The 12586-nt window shown below is 50.7% G+C and overlaps 1 protein-coding gene across 4 annotated transcripts in view; it reads right to left on the bottom strand.

Moving 5' to 3' along the window:
• DLGAP2 (DLG associated protein 2) overlaps positions 1 to 12586 on the bottom strand; it is a 674215-nt gene that overhangs the window by 417704 nt on the left and 243925 nt on the right. The gene's annotated exons all lie outside the window — the stretch shown is intronic.

Genomic DNA, 12586 nt, shown 5'->3' with positions numbered 1-12586 from the left:
ACCCAAGGGGAGTGGGTCTGAACTCACCACGGAATGGTGGGGGGAGAAAAGGGGAAGGAAAAGGTTAATTCCTCTCTCTTTTAGGATCCAAGGAGTTTGGATCAGTGTCTCTCTCAGGGAAAGTCTGGGAGGGGGAGAGATAGAGGGGAAAAGGTTAATTCCTCTCTGTTTTAGGATCCAAGGAATTTGGATCAGTGTCTCTCTCAGGGAAAGTCTGGGAGGGGGAGAGAAAGGGGGAAAAAGGTTAATTCCTCTCTGTTTTAGGATCCAAGGAGTTTGGATCAGTGTCTCTCTCAGGGAAAGTCTGGGAGCGGGAGAGAAGGGGGGAAAAGGTTAGTTCCTCTCTGTTTTAGGATCCAAGGAGTTTGGATCAGTGTATATCTCAGGGTTCCCCAGGGAAGGTTTTGGGGGGACAGCAAGTGTACCAAACACTATATTTTGGTTGGTGGCAGCATTATCAGATCTAAGCTAGGAATTTAGTTTAGAGGGGTACATGCAGGTCCCCACTTTCTGGATGCTAAAGTTCAGAGTGGGAATCAGACCTTGACAGAAGGGCAGTACCCCAGAAGGGGGGAATGCTAAGTGACCTTGCCAGAAGGCTGAGTTATGAAGAGGATGCTGCGGTTACAGCAGTGAGAGGGGGCCATAGGCTGACAGAGAGATGGCGTGCAACTGCAGAAAGGGGCGTCGGCCTTGCACAGCTAATCCCCAGAATGGCCAAGAGGAGACACCATCCCTACGGTGAGTGGAGCACCCTGTTACACACCTCCCTTACTGGACAAAATAACCTCAATTTTAATATCCAAAGGCATCTTGACAAAGTAAACTAACATGCAAGACAGTTATCAATTAAAATATGGTCAATGATCAAATCAACTCTTCAATCTGTAAATACAACATTTATGACTGTTATATCAACTTCTTAAAACAAATTTGTTTTGAACAACCTTACCATAGTTCAACTTTTGTTGCTTTCTAGCTGTGAGCTATCAACTCATGCTACAAGCAAAATCATTTTGTGCTGCTTTTGTATGTATGGCTAAATCACACTTGTCTGAACTGTGATTCCTACATAAACCTGTGTGCAGCTTGTCTTGCAAACAACAATTCTAGCCTCACCATGCTTCAATGGAGCAAAACTCCCATTGACTTCCGTGGGAACAGAAATGGACCAATACCCTAGAGAACAACATGACAGCGTTTAACTCATCAGCAGTGATTTAGTCTTCCGTTCTGAAGATACTTTGCTTTGCAAAAGAATCAGAGCCATCCTTCACCAAAAGATGAATGAAGTTTATACTATCAAACCATACTCCTACTTTGCTCTTAACAACAGACTATTTCCCAATGCTGTATATCTGTAGGTCAAAATTTACAGCTCTGTAACTTGCTTAAACCTTGGAGGCTTTCTGTGCATGTGTCATGGTTGCTCCTCTTGCCATTGAGGATTTAAACAGTTCTGTTATTTTTAAAATATAATTCCCATCTTTGAAGATACAGGGTTGCAGGCTGTTCAGTCTTAGAGGTATCTTTTTGTCACAATCTGCCTTAGTATGACCCTTAATTTAAGTATGATATTCTCTTTTCTTTCCCAATAAAATCCAGTCTATTATGACATGTTTCTTCTTCTCCACATGATGAACATAAAGGCAAAGAAATTATTCAGTTTCTCAGCAATATATGTCTTCTCTGTCACCAAGTCCCTTTCACCCTGCCATGAAGTGTCTATACTTGTGGAAACCTGTCTTCTTATAGACAATTTTGTCTTTACCTTGTTTGCCAGTCTCTTTTCATTTCCCATTTTTGTCTCATTTTTACGTGCATTCTTTCACTTCACACTAAGACAATCCCTCTTGCAGCAATAACCCTAATGATTTATTAATAAAATCCTTGTATTTATATAATCTCTTCTATCCCAAAGCACTTTATAACTTACATTGATAAGCTATCAATTAGGGCATGTTTATACAGCAAATTAGGGCATGGCACACTAGAGAACTGTAGATTCCAATACCAGCTTGCCATGCAATATCTGTCCACATGGTCCCTGGTGATGCACACTAAAAGTTCCTTATAGAAATAGGTCAAAGCACACTAAGGAACTTTCAGTGCATAGTAACAGTGCCCATATGGGTAATTAGTGCACAACACTGTAGATTTTCACCCAGGCTCGTTGCATAATAACTCGTAGTATAGATAAACCCTAAGTGTCACTTCACCAACCAGTGAAATGCAGCTACCTCTGGAGTGAAATATGATAACAGCTTAACACCAACATTACTCAACACTTTAGGACAGAAAGTGAAGAATATCAAACAGTGAAACTTCAGATAGGCAGAATATAAATATGAAACTGGACTAGCCAAGTGCATTGGAGTTAGCCTCCTGACAACTGAAATGAAATGCAAAGGGATATTTAAGGGGCCACAAGCATTCAGGTCCTTAATTTCACATCAATACTTTCAGCCTCACAATTTTATTTTCTTTTATCACTCTTTGTGTTCTGATGCTTATTCACACTGGTAATTTTCTCCTGCATTTGGGACATATGCATTCAGCTTCTCTGAAATTTGCCTTGAGATATTTTCCATTTCCCTCCCATCTCCTCATTTCAGTTTACGGGTGTGATTTGTTCATTATGCATTCCAATTAGTGAAGTGGTTAGTGAGTTTTTACAGTTGATATCCTATGATGGCATCTCCATTTCCTGGGGACAGAAAAGTTGAAAGCCCAATACCATGACTCAAAATGCCCAAGAGATACAGCAAAAATATAAAGGCCAGCTAATTTACCGCTCAGTTGTGGTATATACATAATGAAAACAAATTGTGGGTGTTTATTGAGGAAGTACCATGCAAAGCTTAATTCCATCAGAGTCAGCCAACAGTAATTTATAAGAGGAAAGTCTTGCATAATTAAGTCAATAGAGTTCTTTGAACATAATACTACCATGGTAGATAAGAGAATGATGTAGAAGTTATGTACTTTTCAAGAAGCATTTGATAACCAATTATCTTTCATGTGAAACCTTAACATAAAGAGGCCTGACACAGAGTATAAAATAGTTTATAGAACTGGAAATTGCTAATCCTAAAAGAAAACCAAAAATGATTTGACTCTTTTTGGCAACCATAAACCTATAAACTAAATATGAGACTCAACCAATCAACTACCAGTCTGGATGCGTCAGAATGTTAGAACACAAGTCCCAGGAAGGGACCACATACTGCTGCATTCAAATGGTTGGGTACGTATTTTTCAAATTTAACCAAATGTGATGGGGCGTTTACTCCACACATGCCGTGGAAGGCTTAATATAGGCCTGTGAGACCAATTAACCAAGATAGGTGCATCCCCAGGGTGGGCCGGGCCTAACTCAAGATAAGCCTAGCGGGGTGTGGGAAGAGGCTGTTCATTTTCCCCATAAAGAGCTAGGTGAGCCCAGTTGTGGAGAGGATACCCAGAGGAGAGGAGGCGGAAAGTTCCCTCTGTCTGGGAAGCAGCCTGAAAGAAGGTGGAGCAGGAGAGATGAGAGGATAGGCTGTTTCAGAGGTGAGCTGCAAGCCTCACTGAAACATGGGCCCTGAGGAACTGTAGCCTGCCTGAACCAGAGTGAGGAGAGAACTGGGCCAGCCCCTTATTGAGGTACAAAAGCTTGTGGTTAGCCAGGAGGATAGTCTAGACAGAGAATCAGAGGCACATCTGTGAAGAAGTGACTGCCAGCTGAGCCCAGTCAGCCTGAAGGTTTGGTTTTGTATACACTTGTGTTGAACTTTAGTAAAGTACTCTGTGGCCCCAGAAGGAGCAGAACACTACAAAGTAGTCTTGCCAGTGGACCAGGCACTGTGACAGCGAGACTTCGCCAAAGGACAATGGGGGAACCTGAGGCAAAAGGTGCTGCAATGGTTGGGGCATCAATCTGCCACACTACAAAATGCATACTTATCTCCTTAATATTCACAAGCAGGAATGAGAAGTAAGCCTTACTACAAAAATGTCTGTATTCATTTTTTAAAATAGACTGGATATGAAGATACAATGTTACAGAAGTGTGGTCAGCCTGCAAGATAAACTATAAGCTTCTATTTTTTGCTATTTTTTGGATTCACTCCTTTGGGAAGAAGCTCAGCAAAGATCAATTTAAGTTTATTAGGAAGTAGTTCCAAGCACTGAGGTCTATTATACTGTGAAATAATCTCCATAGAGAAGTCATGAAATCCTACAATCCTTGGATCATTTAAAACTGGATAAAGAACTGAAAAAGTGTACCATAGCAAACAATCTTGCACAGGCAGTGAGAGAAATTAGATGGCCTGAATATTATATTGGCCAGATTTGCAGCTGGTATACACTGCCATAGTGTCATTGCAATCAAGCCCCTGAAATCACTTATAAGTCATTTACACCATCTGAGAACATAGCCCTATAGCTCTATCTCTTCAGCATGAAGACCCCTACATGACCTGTGGGTCAGTCATGGTTTCAGAGCAATGGTGCTATACTGAGGCCAGTACAGTATTCATGAAGTACCATCCAAACTTTGCAATTACCAATTCAGTTGTTAAGTATCTATTTGGAAATTTCTACTAGTAAAATGCCATTTATTCATAACCATTCTAAAAGCTAATCATATCTAACTTTTATGCTTTTGATGAATCTTTGAAAAGTTACTGGTTATTCTTCACTTGGAATTCCATAACAAGTTTTAAAATCTAACCTCTGATGTCATTCTACAATGTATTTGAAAATGATGGATTCAGCTGCATCAATGCCTATAAAATTCACTGACTGACTTTCCTATCTAGTTTCTATCACTCTGTAACCTATCAGTGTTGTATCTGAGGGCCTATGGTGCACATGCCCTGCGTGCCCACTCAGAAGATGATCTTCCAAAAAAAAAATAATCGACACTTTCTCTGAGGCCTACAACCAAATTGGCCTCACACTTAACATCAAGAAAACTAAAATACTCCACCAACAGGGTCCAAATCACCAGGACTCAAAACCTGTAATTCAGATCAATAAAGAGACCCTGGAGAACATCAAACACTTCCTTTAACTTGGCAGCTATCTGTTGTAAAAAGCTGACATTGACAAGGAAATTCAACACTGCCCTCCATGCGTCAGTGCAGCTTGTGGACACTTGAAAAAATCTTTCTTTGAAGATCATGAGATCAAGAATCAAACCAAGTTTCTCATGAACCAGGCTGTTGTTATTCTTACTCTCTCGTACGGTGCCAAAACCTGTGTCATGTACACTAGACACCTCAAGGTGCTTGAAAGATACCATCAATGGTGCCTCCAAAAGAACTGAGTAGAATGACCGACACACCAACATCGGTGTTCTGTCCCAAGCCAAAACCTCTAGCATTGAAGCTATGGTCATCTGCCACCAACTCCATTGGGCTGGTCATGTTCTTTGAATGCCAGTAAGTCAACTCCAGAAGCAGGTCATGTTCTCACAACTAACCCATGATCAACGATCAAGGGGCAGGCAAAAAATACCACTTCAAATACACCCTCAAAGCCAACATGAAGAAGTGCAATATTGACATAAACTCATGGGAAACCCAAGCCCTCGACTGACCAAAATGGAAAAGGACTTTGTGGCAAGGATGCCAGTATTTTGAGATTGAACAGAGATAACAGGAAATGGAGAAATGGAAAGGAGGAAAGAACATGCTGCAGCCCAATTTAACAATCCAGATCTGCCCCTTCCATTCGGAAATGTCTGTCCTGTCTGTGGATCCCAGATAGGTCTTATTAATCACTTGCAGATCTATCAGCAATAACCGGCTATAATTTTATTGGAGGACAATCATCCTCAAACTCTGAGGAATCAGCGACAGACACTGGATAATGAGCCTTCCTCATTCCACATCTTGTCAGCCCTCTGCTTAAGTTATAAGAAAGTATTTGTGATCAGACCCAATTAGTCTTGCTTCATCTTTATTATATCTACTGTGACAAAGTTCCTCCTCTACCTTGGATCCTCGCTTATTGGTGGATTTGCTAGCCTCACAGATTCGGGAAACAGCCCAGAGACCTTCCCCTATGGTAGAAGCCACAGTCCAGGTCAATTCCTCCTGTGTCTAATCAGGAGTTGGGAGGTTTAGGGAGAACCCGGGGTAGGGAGAACCCAGGCCCGCCCTCTACTCCGGGTTCCAGCCCAGGGCCCTGTGGACTGCAGCTACGACAGCTATAATCCCTGGGCTACTTCCCTATGGCCTCCTCCCAACACCTTCTTTGTCCTCACCACCAGACCTTCCTCCTGATGTCTGATAATGCCTGTACTTCTCAGTCCTCCAGCAGTATGCCTACTCACTCTCAGTTTCTTGCATGCCTCTTGCTCCCAGTTCCTCACACGCACGCACTTCGTCTCCTCTGGCTCCCTGGCTCTCTTTGGCCTGACTGGAGTGAGCCCTTTTATAGCATCAGAGGGGCCTTAATTAGAGTCAGGTGCTTAACAGCCTCACCTGACTCTTAGCAGATTAATTGGAGTCAGGTGTTCTCATTAGCCTAGAGCAGCCCCTGCTCTGGTCGCTCAGGGAACAGAAACCTGCTTCTGTGGCCAGTAGATCTCCCTTCTATTCCTCTGCTGTAAAGGGGAAGAGGGAGAGGGCTGCTGCTGCTGCTCCTGCTGAGCACTGGGCCCTCGCTGCTGCTACTGCTGCTGCTCTTCCTGCTGCTCCCTTGGCTGGGCCAGACACCACCACTTCCATCCTCGCCTCCCCCCTTCTCTGCTACCCTCTAGTTGGCTGGCTGCTGGTCCCCTCACCCCCCCCAACACCCTCAATTGCTGCTGTTACTCCACCTACAGCCCCGGGTGGGGGAGGAAGGCTGCTGAAGGCCTGCTTTCCAGAGAAGGAGGGGAGTGAGGGACCCTAGCTCTTGTTGCTGAGGACACCACCATCTGAGCGGAGTCCCTCCTGCCCGGACACCAGACCACCACCTGGAGCTGCTGGGACTGCTGTGGCTGTTGTTGGGGAGCTGTAGGAGCCCTGAGGAGAAGGAGGAGGAGAAGAGGACCACCCGCTGCTGGAAGACCACGTAAGGACCGTTGTGGAGGGGGCTTTACTGGACTGAGTCTTTTTCGAACTGTGCTCTTGTGGTGGGGGTTTGGACTGTGTCTGTTGGGACACTGGGGGTGTGGCGTGGAGCCTGCCCCCGGTCCATCCGTGTCCCCCTTCGCCCCCACCACCATTGTTGCCCCCTCCACTATCCCTGCTGGCTGCTTTCCTTCTACATTGACCTCCTGCCTTTGGGACTGAGCTGCTCGCCTGGCTCACCACGCCCGCTTCCACCATTTGAGCCTGCAGCAACAGCAGCCACGCACTGACTTTTTTCCATAAGTGCCCGTGGGCGCACCCCCCTCTGCCCCCTGGGCTGACCCTCTTTCCTATGCCATATTTGTCTGCACCACCTGTTTCCTTCTGCGGTCCTCATTGTCCTGCCCCAACCCTGCAGCTAGCCCCGTGGTCCCTCCACCCCGTTCCTACCTCGCCCTTCCCCCCTCCCGTGATCCCCCAGCCCTGATTGGTCCCTCCCCTCGTGCGCCCACGCCCCCTCCCATGCGCTTGTGCCCTTCCCCCGTTTGAGTTTGCCGTTGTTCACTGCAGCCCCTTATGCCGTTATCCCCCCTGATCCCCTAGTACAGCTGGAGGAGCTGGAATTCCCCTCTGAGTTGGTGACCTGACACCCTCCCGCCCCTAAGTCCTTAGTTGCTCCCCACACCCCTTTAGCCTTCCCTTTCTGGCACCCTCCTCCCCTGCCTGCAGCCTAACGGGAAGGGGTGGTTGCCTCCTCTCCTTCCCCTCCCCTCGCTGTTTGTCCCCCTTCCCGCTCTCATTATGGCGGGGGACGCAGTGGGGAAGACCCCTTGCGATGCTCCCACCGCCCCTCCTCCACCTGTCTCCGTGTCCATTTCCCAAGCCTCTACCTCGACCGTCACTGCCGATCCACCTACCACCACCCCTGCTGGGGCACCGGCGGCGGCGAGTACCTGGGAGACATCCGCTGCTGCCACATCCCTCGCCCCTTCCGATTCGGGGGGAGCCCCCCAGCTGGTGGGAAAGGTGGGAAGAAGGATAAGGGCCCTGCAAAAAAGGCCAGGCCCTCCATGGCAGAGACTTCCCCCACTGCCACAGCCCTGCTACCGGCCGTGGCATCCCTGCCTGCTGCTCCCTCCACCAGCTCCGCGGGTGTCCCTCCCCCAGCCCCCAAGGCGTACGCCCAGGTGGCGGCGGCCCCTCCACCTGCCACTGCTCCTCCAACTGCCGCTTCTGCTACCATCTACAGCGACCGGGGCCCCTTCCCCACTTTAACCAGGAAGCACGGCGTCCGTTGCCTCCTGGTGCCCACCTTGCCCCACGTGGAGACCTACGTGCGGGCATTGGCGAGGGTGGTGGGGCCCACAGCTATCGTGGCGGCCTCCAAAATGTACAGGAAGGTGGTCTTCTTCCTGGCATCGGAGGCCACCGCCCAGGAGTCAGTAGAGATGGGCCTGGCGGTGGGGGGCGTGTTCGTCTCCCTGGAGCCGCTGGAAGACCTGGGGGTCCGCTTGATCCTGACCTCCGTCCCTTCCTTCCTGCCCAATACCATCCTGCTGCCTGCCCTTTCTGCCCTGGGGTGCCCGATCTCCGTCATCAGCCCTCTCCCGTTGGGCTGCAAGGACCCCGCCCTCCATCACGTCCTCTTGTTCCGCCGGCAAGTGCAGCTTCAACTGCCGCTGGTGGCACGTGGCGGAGAGGTGCTCGAGGGGTCCTTTCTGGTCCCCTACCAGGGAGCCCACTACTGGGCGCATTATTTGACAGGAGAGGCCCGGTGCTACCTCTGCCGGGCAATGGGGCACGTCCGGAGGGACTGCCCCTTAGCCTGGCAATGGAGGAGCATCCGAGACCCCCGAGCCTCGGCAAGGCACTGGCCCTGTCACCGCTGATACCCCTGGCTGCCCGGCACCCGAAGATGCCCCTCCTCCTTCGCGGTCCACCACTATGGAGGAGGATGTGATGGAGATACCACCAGGCATGAGAGAGGGCTAGCCCTAGGGGGAATCCTCCCTCATTCCTGCTACCCCACCATTGCTTCTCCAAGTCCCTGAGCCATTGCCCTTACCCCCCGACGCGACCCCTGTTAGCCAGGCCCTGGATGATGCCATGGAGGGCTGGTCCTTAGTGCAGGGGAAGCGGGGCAAACGGAAGGCTCGGGCCCCGTTACATCCTTTGGATTCGGAGACCTCCTGGAAGAGCAGGAAGAGGGGCACCGATGACGAGCTTTCTGCCTTGCCCACTGATGACTCCCATTCTGTGGTGCCGGCTGGGGATACTCTGGCAGCACTGGAAGGTGACACCACCCCTCCTCCAGGGTCTCTTCCCGTGGAAGCCCCCGAGGTAACCTCTCTCGCTCCCTTCCCATCTGAAGCCCCTGCGAGCGCCGAGGCGGGGGCCTTGGGGTGGTGGACAGTGATCTCTCTTCCCTGCGTGACCAGTGATCAGGCCCTGGGTCTGACCCTGGTCACGCAGGGGGAGGACGACCGTCTGCCGGCAGGCCTCGATTTGGGCGACCTCACCCTAGTCCCCTTGTCCCTGTGTTCCCTTCCCCTAACCGCTGCTTCTGCTCCCGCCTCTGAGGGTCCCCTGGAATCTTCCATCAGCCCAGCTGCAGGCGGCACCCTGCTGATGGCCGCCGAGCCCATTGAGGTGACGGCCGGTGCCCCGCTGCCGGGACCCAGTTCCCAGGGGGTGTCCCTCTTGGGTATAGAGTACCCAACCTCCTTTCCGGGCAGGGATCCTGTTGACGACCATCCATCTCCTGATGCCGGGGCTACCACCCAAACCATAGTGGCTGAGCCCGGCATTGTTGCGGGTCTCCTTCCCACTCCTCAGATCTCTGAGCCTAACCAGGAGGAGCCACCTTTCAGCGGCCCGACTACTGAGGCTCAGGATCCTACTTCTGTTCCCCTGCCCGGTTCCCTTTCTGATCCCCGCCCTACTCCTGTCCTCTACCCTATTCCTGATGCCAGCCCTGTCCTTGTCCCCTCCACCTCCCATACTGCCAGTGCCGCCCCTGGGGAGCAGTTTAAGTTGTTTTTCCCTGCCCCGACCCATTGGGGCTGCTGTTTTCCTTACGCCGCCCCCTGTTGAATGGGGGAGCGGGGCAGGTCGTGTGGTGTCAGCCCATCGGACGCCACGTCGGGGGTCTGCCCCCTGCCTGCTCACCTCAGTGGGCCACGGGGCTGTGACGGAGCCCCACTGGGGGGCAGTCATAGATCAGTGACCCCACTCCCCCATGTGCTGGAGGAGCTGTGGGAATTACTTGAGGACGTCCGTGGCTCCCGTAACAAAGTCCAGCTTGCGCTCCAGCGGTGGGGGGATTTCCATCATGTCCTCCAGCTGCAAGGGCCCTCATGGGGGAGGGTAAGAGGACTGGGAAGCAGGTCGCCGTGGCCTACCAGCGGGTCCGCCTCTTCTGCGACTCTTTATTCACCTACGGGGTAGGTCACAGATTGCTGCGCGGCCCGACGGAGACCGTGGGCACGTCTGCCGGTGAGGATCCCTCCCAGCCCTCCTCATGGCACCAATCGTCTTTGTCACATTAAACACTCGGGGCTGTAGGATGGGTCTCTGCAGGAGCCAGGTGCTCTCCTTCCTTCAGGAGGGAGTGTCATAAACAGATAGCTAAGGGTTAATGTCTCTTTCACCTGGAGCACCTGACCAGAGGACCAATCAGGAAACCGGATTTTTTCAACTTTGGGTGGAGGGAATTGTGTGTCTGAGGTCTTTGTTTTCTGGCTGCCTGCTTTCTCTGAGCTTTGGAGAAGTAGTTCTGTTTTCTAATCTTCTGTTTCTAAGTGTAAGGACAAAGAGATCAGATAGTAAGTTATATGGTTTCTTTTCTTTGGTATTTGCATGAATATAAGTGCTGGAGTGCTTTGATTTGTATTCTTTTTGAATAAGGCTGTTTATTCAATATTCTTTTAAGCAATTGACCCTGTATTCGTCATCTTAATACAGAGAGACCATTTGTATTTTTTCTTTCTTTTTATATAAAGCTTTCTTTTAAGACCTGTTGGAGTTTTTCTTTACTTCAGGGAAATTGAGTCTGTACTCACCAGGGAATTGGTGGGAGGAAGAAATCAGGGGAGATCTGTGTGTGTTGAAGTGGCTAGCCTGATTTTGCATTCCCTCTGGGTGAAGAGGAAAGTACTTTTTGTTCCAGGACTGGGAACAGAGAGGGGGAGTCACTCTGTTTGGATTCACAGAGCTTGTGTCTGTGTATCTCTCCAGGAGCACCTGGAGGGGGGAAGGGAAAAAGGATTATTTCCCTTTGTTGTGAGACTCAAGGGATTTGGGTCTTGGGGTCCCCAGGGAAGGTTTTTCAGGGGGACCAGAGTGCCCCAAAACACTCTAATTTTTTGGGTGGTGGCAGCAAGTACCAGGTCCAAGCTGGTAGCTAAGCTTGGAGGTTTTCATGCTAACCCCCATATTTTGGACGCTAAGGTCCAGATCTGGGAATAAAGTTATGATGGGGGGTGGGGGGTACTCTGTGGTTTTCCTGCAGGAGATCCATATAGATCCGGCCGCTGAAGCTAGCTGGTGGCTAGAGTGGGGGGACGAGGTCTACTTTAGCCACCTCTCGGTCCAAACAGCTGGAGTGGTGACCCTGTTCTCCCCCGACCTACGGCTCGAGGTGCTGGGGGTCGCCGAGGCTGTGCCATGCTGCCTGCTGCACCTCCGGGTCTGTATGGAGGGGCTTGTGGTTAATCTTGTCAATGTTTACGCCCCGACATCGGGCCCAGAGAGGTTGCATTTTTATCAGCAGGCGTCCGCCTTCCTCGGCTCCCTGGATCCTCGTGAGTGCCTGGTCCTGGGCAGGGACTTTAACACACCACCCTCGAGGAACAAGACCGCTCGGGGACCAAGCAGTGCCCAGCTGCCGCGGATGTCCTCCAGGAGATCGTCTATCACCACTCCCTGGTGGACGTCTGGCGCGACCACCACCCGGATGACGTCTCAATGTTCACCTTTGTCCGGGTGGAGGCCCATTGGTCACACCACTTCTGGTTGGACTGCATTTACCTATCCTGTTTCCACCTTTCACGAGCCCACTCCTCCAGCGTTTGGCTGGCCCCCTTTTCAGTTCACCACCTTGCCACTGTGACGGCCTCTCTCTGCGCGGAGAGGCCGGGGCCGGCATATTGGCACTTTAATAATAGTTTGCTGGAGGATGCGGGCTTCATGGCATCCTTCCAGGAGTTCTGGCTGGCCTAACGAGGGCAGAGGAGCGCCTTTCTCTCAGCGTGGCGGTGGTGGGATCAGGGGAAGGTGCGCGCCCGGCTCTTCTGCCATGACTACACCCGGGGCAACAGCCGACGGAGGGATGCAGCGATAGGGCAGTTGGAACGGGAGGTCTTGGAGCTGGAGAGGTGTCTGGCCGCCAGCCCCGAGGATCCATCCCTCTGCGGAGTGTGCCAGGAGAAGCGGGAGGAGCCCTCGAAGACCATCAGGCCCGGGGTGCCTTTGTTCAATCCCGCATCCGCCTCCTTCGAGAGATGGATCGCGACTCTCGGTTCTTTTATGCCCTGAAG

This window comes from Gopherus evgoodei, chromosome 3, assembly GCF_007399415.2.
Source record: "Gopherus evgoodei ecotype Sinaloan lineage chromosome 3, rGopEvg1_v1.p, whole genome shotgun sequence".
NCBI lineage: Eukaryota > Metazoa > Chordata > Testudines > Testudinidae > Gopherus > Gopherus evgoodei.
This window is presented reverse-complemented; position numbering and strand designations above follow the sequence as displayed.